General features: G+C 40.6%; 1 long non-coding RNA gene across 1 annotated transcript; it reads right to left on the bottom strand.

The window, feature by feature from the left end:
- Positions 1-2,848: 2,848 nt before the first annotated feature.
- On the bottom strand, positions 2,849-20,026 carry LOC130931541 (uncharacterized). Its single transcript, XR_009067242.1, has 3 exons — positions 19,450-20,026; positions 16,773-16,889; positions 2,849-3,541 (listed from the first exon to the last, which is right to left on the bottom strand). It is a non-coding gene; the product is annotated as an uncharacterized LOC130931541 (long non-coding RNA).
- Between the last annotated feature and the right edge of the window lie 465 nt (positions 20,027-20,491).

Consider the following 20,491-nt stretch of genomic DNA (forward strand, 5'->3'; position numbering starts at 1 on the left):
TCTTTTTTTTTTTTTTTTTACTTTATTAATATGACATAAAATACATGTTTAGGTAGTTATTTTGAGATTCAGGGGGTATTTAAGGGCAGTTAAAGGGTTAATTTCAACTTAGGCGGAAATTGGGGTTGCATCACCAGCGTTGGAACAAACTCGTTCGTAACCTGGCGACTACCCGTATTCTTTTGCCCGGATACTTTTTAAGTTTTACTGGATGACTACTTTTACTTGAGTAATATTTTAATAACGCTACTCTCACTTGAGTCAAATTTTTGGCTACTCTACCCACCTCTGCACAAATCCGAGTAATGCCGACCCATACTGCGAGTGACACCATATACTTAGGTAAGGACAAGAGAGTTTCGTTATCGTTCTAACATTAAGAATACTTTAATGTTAAGAATGCAACATTCGTCTGAGTGAGTTTTCTGTACACTGTGGACAGAAAGAATGTCTTATGCAGTCAATAAGAGCGCATTTGTGTGTTTGTGATTGAGAGCAAGGTCAAAGGGACACCGAGCAAGCTTGCCAATGGGGGAGCGCGGAACGACGAGACGGTGGGGGCTTGGCGTGGGGCTGCGCCCGTGCCCGAGGCCAAAGTCGCACAGACGGACACCATATTGAAATTAGCAAATGGACTGCATAGTGTTGCTTGCTGCCCCATTTGTGTTCGCCTCCTCTGGATGATATACACATGCGCCCAGCCAAGGGATGCCGCACTTTCAAAAGGGCAGCGATGTGTATGGGGGGGAGGGTCGTGGGGTAGCTGTGGGAGTACCTAACCTCCCTCCGTCCTAAAATGAAATGGGTAGGCTCTTATTTATTTACAGCATGTTTTGCACTCATCTCATAACACTGTAAATTACCTGCACGGTCAAGGCTTTACCCTCGCGCTGGAGAGTGAAGGGACACTAAAGCATTTGATCTATATGAAATTTCATTCAGGAATCACACGCGATCCGTCCATTTCCATATATCACATTTTACGAGTCGTATTTTAAATACAAATCAGGTGTATATGAATATAAATGTGTAAATTATGAGCAAGAGCATGTGAGTGTTATATGATGCACAATATGTCTGCGGGCCCGCGACAGTCGGAGCATCTCGCAAATATTTATGGGAGTTGTGCTATATATCTGGGAAAAGGATAAGGGATGTGTGATGTCCCTCAAGCAGTCTTTGGTGTCTGATCAGATATGGAAATTATAGTAACCCAATCTTACTGGTGTTATGACAACTAAGGTTGCCAACTGTCCCTTGAAAAATGGAACCGTCCCGCGTTCAGAAAAAAAACTACGCGTCACTTGTAAGCTAAATACGGGACGCCCTCTTTCCCGTATTATCATGAAAATCGAAAATGGTGTTTTATTTGTAGAACGAAAGAATACTGGTATGGCGCTTTAAAATATATACTAGTATACAGGGAAACACATTCACCAGCCTCTCCTGTTTTCTGACCAATGAGCTGACGGGAACAAAGAAAATCCAGCTTGTTCTTCTCTTGATTTTCACTATTTGTATTTCGTTTGCATTTCAACATTATATTTGGAGTGATCTTTCGCGAAACTGAGGGAAATTTGAACGCACCTTAATTGTTTAATGAATTAATAAACAAGTTTAACTCAGAGTTTATGTTTGCACTTTTTAAATGTTTTTTTTAAGTATTTTGTATTGTTGAAAAAAATGGGGAAAAAAATACACACAAAAAGCTCAGAACCTTAAGGGTAAATTATACCGTTTTAAATGTAGCATGACGGATGTTAACCCCTTAAGGTCCGGCTCAACAGGGCCAAGAACGATAAGTGGATCTTGCCACGTGGCATTTTTTTTGCCTGTGCCAAAATACATTTTGCCATGTGGTATTTTTTTGCATGGTGGCATTTTTTTTTTTTTTTGCCATGTGGCAAAATGGATTTTGCTTTGTGGCATTTTTAGCTATGTAGCATTTTTTTACCATGTGGCAAAATGGATCTTGACAGGTGGCATTTTTTCCCATTGTGGCTTTTTTTTTGCCATGTTGGTTTTGGTCTTGGTGCTATACTTGTTGTGACCGCCTCTGGCCGTTTAATAGTTAATTTTCTGAGAGTCTTCCAGTCAGCTGATCGTCGCCTCCACCAGCTGGCTGCTTCCCCTCCCACTATGACGAAAGCTGATCGACGCTGGACAGACCGACGACGTCGCCGCTGCTGATTGGCCACGAAAAAAGGCGCCAAATTCAAAAACCTGCCGCTGTCAACGCTCTGGGAGGTCGCATTTGACAGCATCCTGCCGTGGTCCTCCTCGCCAGCTGTTTGCTCGCCATTCACTCTCGTTTGCATTTGATCGCTAGTTTAATACTCCAGCTTTTTCGGTGAGGTCTTTTGTGTTTATTCGTTATTGGATCGTTTTTGTTCACCACTGTAAATAAGAGCACTGAAGCAAGTAGGGGTGAGTCGCCATTTATGTTCAACCTTTTTTCTCCTGTTTTGTATAGCGTAGGAAGTTAGGTTAGTGGCTGTCTTTTCTTTGTTCCTTTTACATGATCAGGGTTTAGTTTGCAGGTGGGGTTTATGTGTAGTTCCTTTTGTTTGTTGTTTTGGCCTGGGCTTACCCTGAAGTCACGCTTCTTCGGCATTCTGTATATAGTCATTGCGAGTTTGCTTATTGTAAATAAATTTGTGTCCACTCGTAAATTTGTGTGGCTTGTTTTATGCTACGTCCTTAGCGAGCCGTCCGTGGGACATAACACTTGTATAGCGCTTTTCCACCTTTCAGGGCTCTCAAAGCGCTTGGCAAAATGGATCTTGCCATGTGGCATTTTTTTGCCACGTGGCAAAATGGATTTTTCCATTTGGCATTTTTTGGCATGTGGCAAAATGGATTTCGCCATGTGGATTTTTTTTTTTTTTTTGCGTTGTGGCATTTTTTTTTTCTTTGCTATGTGGCAAAATGAATTTTGCCATGTGGCAAGATTGATTTTGACATTTGGCATTTTTTTGCCAGGTGATAAAATGGATTTTACCATGTGGCATTTTTTGGCATGTGGCAAAATGAATTTTGGTTTGTGGCATTAACTAATTTAGTTTACAGTATAATTGTAACAATCCCTTTTCATATACAAAAAAATGATTAAAGGTAATCGGGCCGGCTGGCTAGACCAATGAGGTGTCTCTTATTTATTTTTCAGGGAGTTGGCAGACCTAATGATGTGGCACACGATGAAAACAAGTTAAAAACAACATACACATAATTTTACATCTTCCAAACTGTGCTTGTCTTGTCTACCATATAAATGTGTGTGAACGCAAAGAGAATTCCATGAGAAGGAATTTTCCCCCGGGGCCGGAATGGCTGGTTTTAGCCGCGAGAGGCAGGGGCCTTCTCCATTATAGCCAGCGAGTGCATTTGTTTTAAGGCCAGTGGAGATTTCTAACCTTTGCTTGACACGCTGCAAAAGGTCAAGCCCATCTGCGGCTTCCCTACGGAGTTGAGCCGGACCATTTCCTCTGAGCACCTTTGGGCCTCGATAAAATCCTGCCGTGAAGGTATCTCAGTTGTGAGTCTGGAAGACATTCGGAAAAGTCCAACACAATTACGGAATGGTGATTTTAAAGAGGGTTTAATACACTATGGTTAGTTTTTGGTAGCGGTCGACCAATATGGGATTTTCCATGGCCGATACCAGTTTTAAAAAAAAATTAATTCACCCGATTTCCAATGTCTAAAGCCGATTTTGCAAGCGGATATTTGAAGCCGAGAGGCTTAAAAAAAAAAAAAAAAAAAAATTGATTATGAATGGTAATTGAAACACTCATATAATGTTCAATAGCGTACCGCAAGAATGATATTGTTAGACCGTGATGTCGCCATTGTAACGAGGAAGTGGGTCGTTATAGACAGGCCCTCGCATACAATCCACAATACAATTTCTGCTTGTTTTCTCCGGTAATCTTTCAAAAAGAACATGCCAATCAAACACTGCTGCTATGGAATTTGTAGAAACGACTCTAGACATTACGACATATGAAGGATGTTTTCTTCATATGTTTGCCGAAACCAAACACTGGGAGGAAAAACTGTGAAGAATGGATCAACTTGCACGGGCGTCCAAAAGACCAGTTTATTGCCAGCAAGGTGAAGCCATTCACATTTTTATATGCAGTAAACATTTTGTTGGGGGCCATGGTCCTTCAGAGGACGAAGAGGCAGGGGCGCTGCTGGGGATTTTGGGCCCCATGAAAAGATATCACTTTGGGCCCCATCACCAGTGCCGAAACACACACACATTTACAGTTTTAGAATGTTCTTCCACCAGTGAATTTGGCACCAGGGCCATCATTTTCGGACAGAATTGGTAGTTTTAGCTCAGTAAACATCTAATTCGTACACTATTTACATGCATCTAGCATGAGGGACAAACGAGAGCGTGCCCCCCCCACCCTCCTTAGCAACAGTTGCTAACATCATGAATATTAATGAGCGGAAGTGACGTGTAGCGTGCGGTACGCTATTGTAATTCTACTTGTCTAACAGTGGCCACTGGGTGGTGCAAAATCGTAATTGACAAAGATCATCACCAGAACACTTAACGTAACAGCTATTTTATTATACAGGTCGTCCGGACTTTCATTATTTTGACTTTACGACGCCAGAGTCTCGTCCGCCATTTTGTCTCCAGTCGTGTTTTTTAATAATGTTTACTTTTGTTTTGTGATGCAAGCTTTAATTTTGGCGCAGGAACACTTGACAACAAACAATTGGTGTTCAAACGTCCATCTACTCTGATCAATATGTAAATTTAGTAGATTATATTAGCCCAGTTTGCCTCACAAAAGTAGGGTGACCAAACGTCCTCTTTTGCCCGGACAAGTCCTACTTTCACGTAGTGTCCTCGTGGTCCGGGCGGGTTTTATAAATTCATAAAAATGTCCGGTTTTTATGATTTTATGATTTTTCACGGGACCAATTTGAAGAGAATCCCTCCGACCGCTGGGTGGCAGCAGTTGACATGTTTCCTACGAGAATGGAGGGAAGTAGTAGTTCTTCTTGTTTTTGTTGGCAGTTTACCCCTATCATGAGGCATTACCGCCATCTACTGGGTTGACGATTTGGCCACAATGCCTGAAGTTTTTTTTGTTTTTTTTAATGATAAATACGTATATAATGGCAACTGTTGACTTCTGTCGGAGCTTTGACTGTAAAATCCCGTTTGGTGTCGCATCGGCGCGCTGACGATGATTGTAAACTTTTATAGCAAAGTTTGATTTTTGCCTCAGCTAGCTATCAGTAAGCTAAACCGCGCTAGGCATTATGGGAAACTGCTACGTTTGGAAACATGCTGATTGAATAGTTTGTCAGTTTATTTCGGTTTTGGTTTGTGTGCAATCTAGAACATTGAATGAGAACATCAATTGAATGGGAATAACAATTTGTCAAGGACAATTGTCGTGATAGTAATTTATAAAAATGTTTAGTTGGCACATAGCCTACTGTGTGTATGTATATATATATATATATATATATTCATTCATTCATTCATTTTCCATGCCGCTTATTCCTCACGAGGGTCGCGGAGGTGCTGGAGCCTATCCCAGCTAACTTCGGGCAGTAGGCAGGGGACACCCTGAATTGGTTGCCAGCCAATCGCAGGGCACAAGGAGACACACAACCATTCACGCACACACTCACACCTATGGACAATTTAGAGTGTTCAATCAGCCTACCATGCATGTTTTTGGGATGTGGGAGGAAACCGGAGTTCCCGGAGGAAACCCACGCAGGCACGGGGAGAACATGCAAACTCCACACAGGAAGGCCGAAGCCCGGGATTGAACCCTTGATCTCAGAACTGTGAGGCAGACGTGCTATGTATATATATATATATATATATATATTTTTTTATTTTTTTTTTTTTATTTTTTTTTTTTAAAGTCATTATTTATTTTTTTTCAAACTGCATTTTTCCATCCAGAGTGAGGGGGCACACTTTAAATATATTAAAGTGATATAGGCATCTTTGAGTGAACTTTGAGTAAAATTCAAGTATCTTGAGGCCGGGCTGAGGCTGGGCTGAGTGTCCTCTTTTTTAGAAATCAAAATATGGTCACCCTACACAAAAGTCCACTGGCTTAATTGCTACGAATGCTAACATATTTACAATTCTCATAATAAATCACTCACATGTAACTCAACAAACTGTAGCTGTAAACCTAATTACAAATGCATACACAAATATATATTAGATGAAACGACTTACAGCCTTATGTGGGCCAAACCAGAGCGCACCTGTCCTTCATTGCCTGGGACGGCCAGACTGTTCTCCCTGTATTTTTTAAACACCAGGAAAACAGTCTGTGACCCAGCTCATCATTGGCCTCTCAAGCCTGAAGGAAAGTAACCGTGCAATCAGATTTGTTTATTTGCGTGACGTGTTAACAAGCAACGTCACTCTTGCGTGTCTGAGGTCGTCTCCACAACAGAACAGATGGCGAACGGGAGAGCCGAGATTATGTACCGATCCGCGGTAAATTCGGTTTCAAATGACTAAAAACACATCGAGTCGCTAAAACCAACAGTCTGTCTCGCGCTAGCCATGGTGAATAAACTCCTCCGCCCTCCTCGTATGTTTATTTCCTCGCGCAAGTTTCTTGTCGCTTTATCAACGTCACGTCCGCCCGTCGCTGATTTGTCCACTCCGCTGTCTGTTTGCTGTGGTTTCCTCCGCACTGGAAGTTTGATCCGCAGGACGGTCGCCAGACTCTATCGCTGGAACAGCATGTCTGGAGTTCCAGGCAACATTGAAACACTCATATAAGGTTCAATTGTTCTTCTACTTGTCTAACAATGGCCACTGGGTGGTGCAAAATCACAACTGACAAAGATCATCACTCAAACAGAACGAACAACGTAACAGCTATTTTATTGCTTATGGGTTTCATGATTTTGTCTTTACGATGCCGGAGACTCGTCCGCCATTTTGTCTCCAGTCGTTTTTTTTTTTTTTTTTTTTTTTTTTTTTTTTAATAATGTTGACTTTTTCTTTGTGTAATGCAAGCTTTTATTTAATTTTAATTAATTTTTATTTATAACGTCCATCTACTCTGATCAATATGCAAATTTAGTAGATTAAACGTATTTACAATTCTCATAGCAAATCACTCACATGTAACTCCACAAACTGTAGATGTAAACCTAATTACAAATGCATACACAAACATGTATTAGCTGAAATGACTTACAGCCTTATGTGGGCCAAACCAGAGCGCAGTTGTCCTTTATCCATGTCAGACAAGAGTCTGCTCCTCAGTCATTAGGGGACAGTCCAGCCAGACCCAACGTTGCCACCAGAGGGCAGCGTATCCTCAATCATTAAAGAAAACAGAATACTTTTGGGCTTTTCGATAGTTATTTTGGGTTATTTAAAGGGTTCATTCCGACTCACGCGGAAATCCAGTGTAAGAACGGAACTCGTTGACTACCTGTATTTTGTTAATTGTAATGTAAACCAGTTGAAAACGGATGAACTGTATGCGAGTCATAATGAATGCAACCACCTAAAATGAATAAAAAAAATAAAAAAAAATCAATGCCCATCAAAGCTGTCATTCTCTTATCTGAAGAAGTACTTGTGATTACAACTGCACTTGAGACAGTAATAAAAACTCCAAACATCAACTGTCCCCAAAAATCAGATAGCTGTGCACTCAGATGAAGCAATAGCCTAATAATGGAGCTGACTCCTTGGTAATAATGCTGCAATGAGCCTGTGTGGCTTTTTCTCCATTTGATGGACGTATCCACACTTATCAGTGCTCCTTATCTCCCTTCATTATTTCCAAAGCAGTGTTTAAATTGGAAAAGCCCATAAGAACGTGTAAATACATGGCAGAGGCAATAAAACATTGAGAGAAGACCCCTCCTCAAAACACACACACAGTGTTCTCTATGGTTGGAGGTAGATACATTGTGTTGATAGTTGGAAATATTTCTGCTACCTCACAGCTTCATCCCACAGATAAAGATACAGAGCGGCGAATAAATCTCAAAGCAAGGAATAAAAACGCTCACATGCAGTTAACGTTAGGGCTACCTGTGTGTCTTTGTGTGTTTATTACCCAGCGGCTTCAGTAAAAGTGAGCCCCAACACAGTTTTGGCTTAAAAGCAGTCATTTCTCAACAAGGTTGGAGAGGCTTTGCAGCCTCTGCTAGTGCATTTGTCTCTCCGAGGGCCTAATTGTTCTTGTGCTTTTAAGTCAAAACCAGTAAGATTTAAAGGGGAAGTTCAGAATTGTTGACATTAGGCTTCATTTTCGAGTTATCGGGGGTGGATTTAGCCGGTGGATTGGTTTCAACAAATCCTGTGCAGTTTGTTAGTTTTTCGTTAATAGCATGGCTCCGGAGTGGCATAGACTTCATAATGTATTGACGGGGGGCGGGGCCAATAAATAGGGCGCCTGCATTGTTGGCGAGGCCGTCAAAGCTGACCGAGTGGAATCACAGACAAAGAGCTTTTTTCAGTGAAAATTCTTGTGAATAAATGCTTAAATCCCCAAATTCTTTATCGATATGGACGTAAAACAGTCTCGATTCTTGGTTAAAAGCAAAAAAAAAAAAAGTGCAGTTAGCGTTTTTTTACATGAATATGTGGAAGTTCAATGCTAGTTTGTCATTGAATGTAGCTAGCGGCCGCCTGATTTAAACACAGCTTTTCCGGTGAAAATTCTTGTGAATAAATGCTTTAACCCCTGAATTCTTTAAGATATGGACATACAGAGGGGCAAAAAAGTATTTAGTCAACCACTAATTGTGTAAGTTCTCCCACTTGACAATATTAGAGAGGGTTGTAATTGTCAACATGGGTAAACCTCAACCGTGAGAGACAGAATGTGGGAAAAAAAAAAAAAAAAACAGAAAATCACATTGTTTGATTTTTAAAGAATTTATTTGCAAATGATGGTGGAAAATAAGTATTTGGTCATTACCAAAAGTTAATCTCAATACTTTGTTATGTACCCTTTGTTGGTAATAACGGTGGCCAAACCTTTTCTGTAACTCTTCACAAGCTTTTCACGCACTGTTGCTGGTATTTTGGCCCATTCCTCCATGCAGATCTCCTCTAGAGCAGTGATGTTTTGGGTCTGTCGTTGGGCAACACGGACTCTCAACTCCTTCCTCACCCCGTGGCATCAAAATGATAACAAGAACGGTGAGCAAAAATCCCAGAACCACACAGGGGGACCTAGTGAATGACCGACAGAGAGCTGGGACCACAGTAACAAAGGTAACACAGTAACACAATGCGCCGCCAGGGACTCAAATCCTGCACTGCCAGACGTGTCCCTCTGCTGAAGAAAGTACACGTCCAGGCCCGTCTGCGGTTCGCTAGAGAGCATTTGGATGATCCAGAAGAGGACTGAGAGAATGTGTTATGGTCAGATGAAACCAAAATATAACTTTTTGGTAGAAACACAGGTTCTCTTGTTTGGAGGAAAAAGAACCCACTGTGAAGCATGAAGGACGACTGATCTGTGTAAAGGAAAGAATGAATGGGGCCATGTATCGAGAGATTTTGAGTGAAAATCTCCTTCCGTCAGCAAGGGCATTGAAGATGAGACGTGGCCGGGTCTTTCAGCATGACAATGATCCCAAACACACAGCCAGGGCAACAAAGGAGTGGCTTCGTAAGAAGCATTTCAAGGTCCTGGAGTGGCCTAGCCAGTCTCCAGGTCTCAAACCCCTGGGAAAATCTGCGGAGGGAGTTGAAAGTCCGTGTTGCCAAACGACAGCCCCAAAACATCACTGCTCTAGTGGAGATCTCCATGGAGGAATGGGCCAAAATACCAGCAAGAGTGTGTGAAAAGCTTGTGAAGAGTTACAGAAAATGTTTGGCCTCCGTTATCGCCAACAAAGGGTACATAACAAAGTATTGAGATTAACTTTTGGTATTGACCAAATACTTATTTTCCACCATGGTTTGCAAATAAATTCTTTAAAAATCAGCTAATGTGATTTTCTGGATTTTTTTCCACATTTTGTCTCTCATTGTTGAGGTTTAACCATGCTGACAATTACAGGCCTCTCTAATATTTTCAAGTGGGAGAACTTGCACAATTAGTGGTTAACTAAATTCTTATTTGCCCCACTGTAAAACAGTTTCGATTCTTGTTTAAAAGCAAAAAAAAAAAAAAAAAAAAGGCAAATAGTGCACAAATAACGAGCTATATATATATTGTTTTTGGCGCCATTTTAAATTATACAAATTAGAAACTAGAATGTATCTTTAAAAAAAAAAATCTCATTTGCAGTGCGTGGCGGCGTGCGACTATCTTCTCCATGTAGGGGAAACACTGTGATCTATAAAGTGTGGAAAATGTTATTGTTGATGAAAATATACGGCAAGTCTGGTGTATTATTTTTTTCATAAACATTTTGACCTAATGGAAGTGGTCACCCCGCTCTGGAGCCCTGCAACTAACAAATAGCTAACAAACTGCACGGAATATGTTTATATCTACTCCAGCGACTAATGAAACCCCCGCTACCTCGGAAACTAAGCCTGTCATTAATTCTGAACTTCCCCTTTAATGATGTGCTTCGGCTAATAGTTTTTCATTTTTTAAAGCATCTCATCCAGATCGTCCCGTGACGCTTGGTTGGGAATTTCAGAGGTACTCGGTGAAGCTCATTGTCTCACCTTTCACTGTAACCGTAGTTGCGTAAGAGTCTGGTGAAAGTCCCGGAGTCGAGCGGGACAAAGGTCTGCTCGTGCGCGCCATTAGGTTTTTCAGGACGGCTGCTCAGCTGTGCATTAAGAGCCGCCGTGTAACCTGATAAATGCACTTAAAAAAGCGAAGATGGACAATGAGAGGGCGAAATCTCAGACGGCTTGCAGTCGCTGCGCCTGCGAGGCACTTTGACAGCCTATCGATCGGCCGGAGGGAGCCGCGGACCGGCTGGGTCAGAGGTGCGGGATGTACGGCTCGTGTGTACTGCTAGTGGAACAGGAACTCAATGGAATTTACTTTTAATGGATCAACATCTATTCTCTCATTGGTTACTAGGGATGTGACAAAATATCGAAATGATGATATATCGTGAGAATTTGTATGCCGAAAGATCGTCGATATGCTCCCGCCAAGAATCGACATATTATTTGAAAATGATGTCACTGTTTATGAGTGACACAACCAGATACTCTTATGATGCAGGCCAACATAAAACCAGGGGTTAATATGTGCCGGATCCTGACAGGAACGAGATCCGGCATCTCTTGATTTAGGCCTCCCTGTGTTCCGGGACTTATTTGGGCAGATCCGGCACCTCTCGTGTATAGAAAATAATAACAATATGTGGACCGGCGATTTCCGTGGCTCGTTCGTCATCGCTCCTACGTCCGGTTCTTCTTTCGGGGAGTTGAAAATATTAATAATATACAAATGTTTTTAAAGCATGTATTGTAATTGCCCTGAATGGGGGGAAAGAAGGAGAGGAGTCGTTGATGGCTCTCTCCACTTTATTGTGGCAACAATAAGAAAACAAACAAAAAACAGCGGACTGCTGCCACATTCGACCCTTAACTTTTGCTTCTCGCCCGTCTCCCTACCTCAAAGCTCTCGAGTCCCAGCATCTCTTAAAAGGGACAGTGCACAGTTACGGACATTTGAGTATGGAACAAAATAATAATATGCAAAAATTCATTTACAGAACAAATCACAAGAATTGCATTGTACGGTCCTCTCCAAGACCTACGGCTCAGTCCTGGCTATATAGCAAGCTAAACTTCCAAATGACGATGCAGGACATCAGTTTGATTTGCTGACTTTATTTTGCCATTGATCTTAAAATACTTTACAAATTGGTGCACGATAATTATTGGTACGATAATTATCGGTCCGATAATAGGAATTATGACGTCATCCCGATAAATCCAATAACATTTATAATAGGACCGATAATATGTACTATTCTAGCTTTGCAGTTTACACAATTGTATGGGAAATCAGCTGACCATTTGCGGGGCATTGCTCCCACCAGCTGGTCAGAATAATTCAATGCACCTATTTTTTGTTACAGTAATTTGGTTCAATCACTTACACATTGCGGTGTCTAGCGGTAGCATTGACAGTCGTGAATGCTTTCTGTTACGTTTCCGCCTCGGAAATATATGTAAGTATTTTATGTTTACTATTACATACGGATGTGCAAAATATGTTTACTTCTGTGATGAAGGGTCATATGTACAGAACTGCATAAGTTGTGTTATAGAAGTCAGCCAATGCTTTAGTAGCTCAAGCTAGTGTGCTATGCTATACATATAATAGTTGTGTATATAAGTGTATTGTGCAGTTTGTTGTATATTGAGTATTGAATATGTGTATTTTTCTGTTGTACTTTCACAATATTAAGATGAGTGTCTTTCCATAAAAGCAAGAAAAGACTAAGCCTTGTGGTTTATGGAAGTGCATTCATTCTTAGCTGGCTGTCGGGCAGTGCAGAAGTGAAACGCACTATTTTGTTCATGTCATTATGAAAAATCTGATGAGATCAAAGGCAAATCTATGTTGAATCCACCACTATTTTTTTTTTAAACCTCTAGGTGTTCAAAAACTCAGGTTACACATTTAAAAAATTATATATTTATTATCGGTTATCGATATCGGTATCGGCTTTGAGGAGCAGGAAGTTATCAATATCGGTTTTAAAAAAAATGGATATTGTGCACCCCTACAAAATGAAACAAGTAAACTTCGTCCACAATCACAAATATGTTCTCATCAATGTAAATAAATGATAATTAGCTGCTAATACAGCAAATACACAAACAGTATGCATTCGCTAGCATCCGCACATCGTTCAAACAACTACACAACTGGCTTTAAGTGTCCAATCGCAAGTGGGAAAAACACAACAACAATACAAAGGATGATACATACAGGCGTTGCCTCTGTAGATATCTTACAAGCATCAAAATTGCACGTAGGCTCGCAGCTGTATTTCCCTCTCTCACTAGTTCACTCACTCGCTCGGTTGCTTCGTATCTGCACGTCTACTTCTGGCGTGTGAGCGCGCGCTTCTTTGCGTGAGCAAGTGCAAGTGCGCCCCCACTTGAGCGTGAAAGCACTATAAACTAAAAGGCATGCATTTCAATATATGAATCAATGGCGTACCGCACGCAGGCTATTTTTAGACCGTGACGTCGCATCGTAAAGCGAGAGTAAAGCCGAAGTGGGACATTATAGACCCGCCCTCGCATAGACCCAACGTAAAAAGTGCTACTTTTCGCCGGTAATCTTTCAAAAACCAACATGCCGATCACGCATTGCTTTTTTGGAACTTGTAGAAACGACTCTAGACATTACGACCATGAAGGATGTTTTCTTCATACGTTCCCGGAAACCAAAAACTCGGGAGGAAAAAATGTGAAGACCGAATCAACTTGCGCGGACTTTAACACCAGCTCGGCGAATTCATTCACGTTTCATATGCAGTAAACATTATGTTGGGTTGGCATGGTCTTTCAGAGGACAATGAGGTAAGCCATTTTTATATTTTTAACTTATTTTTTTAGCGTAAGGTTGTGCCGTACTGCTTCTGTCTGACAATGAATGACCTGAAAAGAATTATAATGGTATCTGACTGCCACTGTTACCGTTTCTGTTATATTTATATATAAAAAAACAACTTTAGTAAGGGGGAGTGTAAATAAATTATAGGATTAAGATGTGTTATCAATGAAAAAATAAAAGTGTTCGTTGGCTGTCACTGAGTAGCATTTGCGATCGCTACACAAAGCTAACTAAATTACCCCCAAGAACGGTAAGAGACGTAGGACAACCAGAGGATATGTAAGAAAGACAGGGCTGATGGTAAAGGATAGCTTGTTGAAACGGGAGAATGTCATTGTCAGTCGCGTCGATAAAAAAGCTAAAGCTATGCTTAGGTCGGCTCGTTTTTTTTCGTCTTTTTCAGCCTTCGACACTAAAGCCATCTCTTTAACTGAATATTTTTATGTTCTTCCACATCTATGCCAGTCAATTTGGCACCAGGCACATCATTTTCGGAGAGAATTGGTAGGTTTAGCGCTGTAAACGTCTCCTTCGTACACAAGTTCCATTCATTTCCTATTAGGGACAAACGATGGCTTGTCCTTGGTTAGCAACGGTAGCTAATGTCATGAATATTAATGAGCGGAAGTGACGTGTTGCTTGCGGTACGCCATTATACAATCTAACTTATGTTGCCAAAGGCAGAACATGCATGTTGTTTCTAAAAATTTAATGTCATTTGAAAAAGTCGGAGATTTGTTGATGCACCGAAAAGCTGGACCAACAAATCACGCACCTGACATAAAGAAAAGAAAAAAAAACCTTGGAAATTTGCAGCATCCGTTTGATCCTGACTGCTTGCTAGCCAGAATCAAACTGTATTTCAATATGCCAAAAAGACAGTTGGATTTACTGTCTTTTTTCAAAAAGAAAGAAGATGGGTCAAAACAAGTCAGAAAAGCAACAACTGGCGATGAGGGCAGCTGCAGCGATCATGCTAACGGAGGAGGCATGCTAACGGAGGAGGCGAGCACCGCAGCAGCTAGCCAGGTTCAAGGACAGCCAGCCAAGCCAGGTCAGGAGGCTGCTACCGTGGCAGACGCCGGTCAGGTTCAGTGCCACCTGGAGTAGGGGCCAGCTACAGCGCCAGCAGTCAGTCAGGTGGACTAGCAACAGGCCAGTACCCTTATGGGAAATTTAGGTTTGGGCTGCACAATTTGTAATGCGGTGGAAACTTTGGGGCCAGAGAAGACGGAGGGGATGAAACTCGCAAAAGAATGGGTTTGTGTTATTTATTGTAATCTCTGATTTTTTTTTATTTTTATATTTTATACGTTAGACTGTACGTTACTGTAAGTCCCACCTGTAGTTATGTGGGCAATTGCCCGTGCTGTGCAGAGTATAGCCTAAATCAGACATGTCCAAAGTCCGGCCCGGGGGCCAAATGCGGCCCGTGATCAAATTTCATCCGGCCCCCAGCCTCTGTCATGAAATCAATAACGTCTGGCCGGCACACCGACTTAATAAATTGGTCAGCAGTACTGCTACCAGCATATGAAGTCGCTTACACACGAAATGCTGCTCCTCATTTACCCACTAAAAGGCACCAGCACTCTAAGCAACATTACCCTGTGTGACCCTTTACTCCCAATTTTCTAAAATGGCGACAATCAACAACAACAAAAGTTGACTGTGACGGCCGAGGCTTCAAGGATAGGTGGAAATTGGATTATTTCTTCACTAAAATACGCAACAACTGTGTCTGCCTCACTTTCAAAAAGACCGTCGCTGTTTTTAAAGAGTTCAATGGGAGGCGATATTACCAAACAAGTACGACAAGATTACAGAGAGGATACGTAGCGAGAAATCGAAGCAACTTGAAGGTAGTTTAATTCTACAGCAGCAGTATTTCGCACGAGCCCGAGAGTCGAAAGAAAACGCCACAAAGGCTAATTGCGAGTTTGTTGAAATTATTAATTAAAAAAGAATGATAAAGCAAATGTGACACACAGATAGGCTTGCTAAAACTGCTTAAATATATTGTTCTACGTAAAGCATGTCAGCCACGGTCGGCCCCCCACATTTTTCCCACACAAAATCTGGCCCCCTTTGCAAAGAGTTTGGACACCCCTGGCCTAAATAATTGTAAATTGTTGTCAAAACATTTATACCATGAATATAATCATTAAATTGAGGCTTGTAAGTCCCACAGCATGGCAAGTGGGCATTTGGCTGTTGTTTTCAGCACCATTTTCTGCGTATGTTCCGGGACTTGTGCCCGTCTCGTCATCCCTGCGCTGTCATATGTACTTTGCGTTCCGGCACCTTATGATTGACAAATTAAGCACTGCATAAAACGTCACACGTTGCGTACATGTGACTGAAACTATTGCATATTTTCGTCTTTTTCTGGTTTCGTCAGGAGAAAAGTGGCATTCGTCTCATGATGTTTTAGTCTCCCAAAACACGTTTTCGTCATTTAACAAAAAATGATTCGTTGACGAAATATTTTCGTTCTAGTCATCGTTGACGAAACAACGCTGGTGCGTACGTGTGTGAGAGTGAAGGTGTTAATGTGGCAGCAGCTCTCTCCTGGGCCTCGGCGTGCTCCGTTTTCAAGCGAAGTGTAATTTGAGCGCGGACTTGATGCAAAGTGTGTGCAGCAGCTCTGTTCAAAGCCAATCACTCACCCTGACGTGTAATCCTTTCCCTCAGCATCATCAGTGTTGCTTCAGGAATAATGAAACGCACTTAGACGACGCCCCGCGGCGAGCGGCGTCGCATTTCGATGAGGCGCTCGGAGGCCAACTGTAGGTGTTTGGACCCCTCGATGCGAGGTGAACGATTACCTCGCTGCACTGTATCTGGCAGCGAAGTATCAAAACCTGCTATGTAGTTTTTATTGAAAGAATAAAACAGCTCTTTATCCTCACTTAATGTGAACAAGAAATTGTATAGTTTGGGCCTCCGTTGTCTTTGTCCTCATCCTTAAACTATACATGATGTTTCCACGTTGGAGGATTATTACAATTTAATTGGCTCGCGAGACATTCTTTCAAAAAGGGAAATTGGCTCATATAATTATATAGAGAAGGGAATACTTCAACTCCCTGGAATATCAGCTTTCTGGAATAATACAGCCCTCCCCGTCTTCATCACAGCTAACATGTTTCCTGTGACGGATGCATTTGCAATGCCTCTGCCGCACTGGCTGATGGTCATAGTGCGGCTGCAATAAATGCCACTTACCGCCCCCCATGTCTGGTCTGCAGGGATGCGCGCTGTCTGTGCTGCTTTTTGTTCTCCTTCTTTGCTCAATTAGCACACCAGAAGATGAATGGTTACACAGGCTGAGTGGATCAAAAGCTGAAATGCAGTGCGCACAACGGTGCCATACATGAAAAGACAAAAAGAAATAATATGAATGAAACACACTAAACATCACGGAGATGCTGATTTTGAAGTGTACTGATTGCTACAGTCACTTTTCCTCTGACTAATCAATCAGGGGCTGAGAAAATGTCAGCGTAAATGCACGCCAGCTCTTCGGCCTTGTGAGGACGATTTTGAAATGCAGAAACATTGCTTAAACAGTTTAAGTTGAATCTAGTGCTGCAACGATTAATCGATTAACTCGAGTATTCGATTACAAAAAAAGGATTCAAATTAAATTTTGCTGCTTCAAGTATTCCCTTAGTTAAAGTGGCGTTGTATTGGTTTGTTTTGAAAGTGTTTGCATTTAGTTTTATTGATTTGGGTGGAAACACTGCCCTCTATTCTGCTTCATTTCATGTGGCTGAATCCAGCTACTCACTGTTAAGACCAACATAGATTAAAATTATTATTATTATTATTTTTTTTTTTTTATGCATTCGTGATTTAGTTTATAGGTATATTTAGTAGGGCTGTCAAATGATTAAAATTTTTAATCGAGTTAATTACAGCTTAAAAATTAATTAATCCCAATTCAAACCATCTATAAAATATGCCATATTTTTCTGTAAATTATTGTTGGAGTGGAAAGATAAGACTCAAGACGGATATATACATTCAACATACAGTACATAAGTACTGTATTTGTTTATTATAACAATAAATCAACAAGATGGCATTAACATTATTAACATTCCCTTAAAGCGATCCATGGATAGAAAGACTTGTAGTTCTTAAAAGATAAATGTTAGTACAAGTTATAGAAATGTTATATTAAAACCCCTCTTAATGTTTTCGTTTCATTAAAATTTGTAAAATTTTCTATCAAAAAATAAACTAGTAGCTCGCCAGTGTTGATGTCAATAATTACACCATGCTCACTCATTGTCCTGGAACCCATAAAATCATTTGGACCCAAGCGCCAGCAGAGGGCGCCAAACACCAAAAAACAAGTAACAAGCGGACATTACACTGCTGTCATTGTAATCTGTTTGAGCGGGGCATGTGCATTAATTGCGTCAAATATTTTCACGTGATTAATTTAAAAAATTAATTACCACCCGTTAACGCGATAATTTTGACAGCCCTAATATTTAGCCATTTTATTGTGGAAATATGTGTCTGAACCATTCGTTAGGAGCATCGAAGAAAAAAAAACGTTAACATATACTTAAGTTAGCTAATTGTTCTTTTGTTGTACATAGATCCTCATTTATTTATTTTCTTTAATACCGTTTGAGGCTCAGCTCAGGTATTTTAATTTTTTATGTTCCTTATCCGATGACTCGATTATTCGAAGTAACCAGTTTATCGATTAATCGACTACTAAAATAATCGATAGCTGCAGCCCTAGTTTAATCAGCCAAGAACTAAAGATTCTGAAGAATAGGCGATTGCTCGAAGACGTCAAGGGATGCTCAGCTTCCCACAAAATAAGTGATCAAATGCATACTGTTGTGTGCACATGTCATTGACTAAATATGCGTTTAGTGCCTCTCTAGTGTGGCTAACTATGCTGAGAGGTGGCTAACCTGAGTTACCTATCACAGTTCAACTATATTACTGTTATCTGTTATATATGGCGGAAAACACAGACAAGGCTGAAAAAGCACCCCTCTTTAAAATAAACTGTTGTATTTTAAGCCAAAGGAATATTTGCGTTAGAACAATATGTCTTTATGCGGCCATAGCAGTTTCATGGCGCATTAAGCCCCCAAACTATTTTCAATTTGTCCGTTTTACCCTGGAGACCCCCGTCTACAGACACTGCACAACCACTTTTATTTCAACCCAGCCAGAAAAAGAAGCCAAGTAATCATATTTATTATCTGAACTGTTCATTTTTAGCTTAGAATCATTCATTGATGTCCAATACTTAGTTGAAAAAAAAAAAGACTTTATAAAATTATTCGCTCACATATTCTAAACTTTTAAACAAATTACGTCACAATGAAAAAAATTGTGCCTGTTAATAGGTGACGGATATCTACCTCATAACTATCGCTTAATTGTATTATTTTTGTTACTGTCGCATTTTCCCCAATATTTTAGATGATAATCGATCCAAAAATTGAAAAGAAAAGAAAAGAAAAGACGTTTAAGAGGGTAAATATTTGAAAAGAAAATCTCTGTCAGTGATTTCTGCATTGCGATCCTTGTTATATTACCGTGTTTCACCCATAAAATCCCCATTCACATGCCATTCACAGCTGTCTTGACACTGGTGAGACATGACATGCTGCACAGTTTTTGGATTATTTTTATAGCTTATAGTATCAAAATGGCAGTAATAACACTTTGTGTAGTAAATTAGATGGAAAGTGGTTGTCAAATAATATCAGATAAATCAGTAAATTAATGTAGGCTTGTTTGATATTCATTTCCATCCAATTTAGGGTCCTGGTTTATTTTATGTCATTCAACACAAAATGTCTTCAAAAGAATGTGTGCAAATGTAAATTTAAAAATCAATTACATTGCAAAACTTTCTTACCTCAGGAGATGAAACCCAAGCAGTGACGGCAGTAAAGAAATCCAGTGACCACTTCGTCATCAGCAGCAAGTGGCTGTGCATAACTATTGTTTTTCCAGTGAACCTTATTTTTGTGACAATTATTGCATACAGCAAAGTCCTTGTTCACCTTACTTCCTTTCTTGTTAGTGTAATATCTAAAGTTTGTCCACACCTGTGATTTGTAGGACTATTTTCTCACTTTTCCCCTCCACCGTTCTCGCTAAACCGTTTTATTTTTTTCATCCCACTTGTAGTTTTCTCTTCTTCTCTAGTCGACCTGTGCGCACGTTACCTTCACCGCCACTCTTGAGCGCCCCTAATGGACCGCACAGGAATTGCTCAACAAACATTGAGCAGTAGATCATCCATACTCAATTGTATGGTCAATATGTCAAATAAAAGTATCGATACTTGGCGGGAGCATATCGATAACCAATTGGTTTGTAAAATATCGTGATATATCGCGGTAGCGAGATATTGTCAAACACTTATTCCCCATCAATAATAATCCACCTATACCTATCTTCTCACTACGATGACTAAGGTACTAAATCCTACAACCCATAGCAAAAAGTATGGAATCACCAGTCTCACTCAGACATTTGATCATGTAGAACAAACTCGGATAATAAGCTTGAAAAAATAATGAATTAATTCATAAGTGCAACTCTTTAGCATTTGAAAACACTAAAAGAAATGAACAAAAAACATTGTGGTGGTCAGAAAATGTTAATTTTATAGAGCAAGTGCAGGGAAATATATATGGAATCATGAGAAACAAACAAAGAAATAACAATCAAAAACCATCTCTAGTATTTAGTAGCACCACCTCTGGCTTTTATGACAGCTTGCAGTTTCTGAGGCATGGACTTGATGAGTGTTCTTCATCAGTTTGGTGCCAACTTGCTTTGATTGCAGTTGCTAGATCATCCTTGCAGGTCGGGAACATTTTTTTTTTCAATTTCCACCACAGTTTCTCAATAGGGTTGAGATCTGGGCTATTTGCAGGCCATGGCATTGA

The sequence above is a fragment of the Corythoichthys intestinalis genome, chromosome 15 (genome assembly GCF_030265065.1).
Source record: "Corythoichthys intestinalis isolate RoL2023-P3 chromosome 15, ASM3026506v1, whole genome shotgun sequence".
NCBI classification, from domain to species: Eukaryota; Metazoa; Chordata; class Actinopteri; order Syngnathiformes; family Syngnathidae; genus Corythoichthys; species Corythoichthys intestinalis.